This window comes from Galeopterus variegatus, unplaced genomic scaffold, assembly GCF_000696425.1.
Source record: "Galeopterus variegatus unplaced genomic scaffold, G_variegatus-3.0.2 Scaffold14217, whole genome shotgun sequence".
Lineage (NCBI taxonomy): Eukaryota > Metazoa > Chordata > Mammalia > Dermoptera > Cynocephalidae > Galeopterus > Galeopterus variegatus.
Window position 1 is genome coordinate 7508 of NW_007740328.1, and position 1076 is coordinate 8583.

Consider the following 1076-nt stretch of genomic DNA (forward strand, 5'->3'; position numbering starts at 1 on the left):
TGTTGGCATCATATTTAATGAATTATTCAATTTTATTTTTTAGTCCCCCTTTGACTCCTTGACTTTCCCCCCATATATAAGAATTGTTTTCCCTACAAGCTTTTTTTCTCTTTTATCATATCCACAGTAACACTACTACAGAACATAATATATCAGTTGTGTATCAGTTTTCATGCTCCTGTGTCTTCTTCTTGCCTGTGCCCCTTCCCTGTTTTCCTCTATTCCTTCCAAAAAATTAATACAAATTCTGTAGCAGGAGGGAAAGCTCCCCACATATGTGGAACAAAATTCAGATGATCTAAATCTGATGAAGTAGTGTGGTTGGTCATTCCTATTCCAGTGACATGTGTGATGCCTTCTATTTGTAGAGATTGTATTCATCAACCCTAATGAAAATTTAGTAAAATATTAAAACTGTACTTTATGATATCTCTTTCCATACTGTCTCCTTTGGTGCCTTCTTTTATGCTTATCCTCTCTTTATGGCAATGAAGAAAGGAAAATCACAAAGTGAATGTTGTTCTTTGGATTTAGGAGAAAGGTTATGTAAAATAATTTTAATCTATTAGAGGATAAAAATCCATGTATTTTATTAAAAGTAAAATTGGGAGCTAAGAGAGAATGAAGGTGCCAGGGTCTTTAAAATAACCAGCTCTCATGGGAACTAATAGAGTGAGAACTCACTCATTAATCCCCCTCCTAGGGGCTGCTGTCTCAGGGCAGGAAACTGAGGGTAGTCAGAACAGCAGCCAACGCTCTCTGCTGCCGCTGCCACTGCCACTCTGTCTGGAGTGCCTCTTTCCAAATGGAATGAGCTGGTCCCTGACATTTAAGATTAAATAGTAAGCCAGTAAACAAAGCCTATGCCAGTAGAGGAAGGGGCCTTTAATCCTGGTGAAGGGTTGGCCAGGCCCATTTTTATCTCTCCTGTTCTTGGGGAAAATCCCCGAAGGTAGCCAAGTTCAGTGGCCCATTTTAAACTAGAGCAGCTTTTAGCTGTCTCACCAAATTCTCGTAATTCAGCTCTCATCCCAACAGTGCTCTGAGTGCCTGCTTGGGAAATTCCTAGAGAAGCA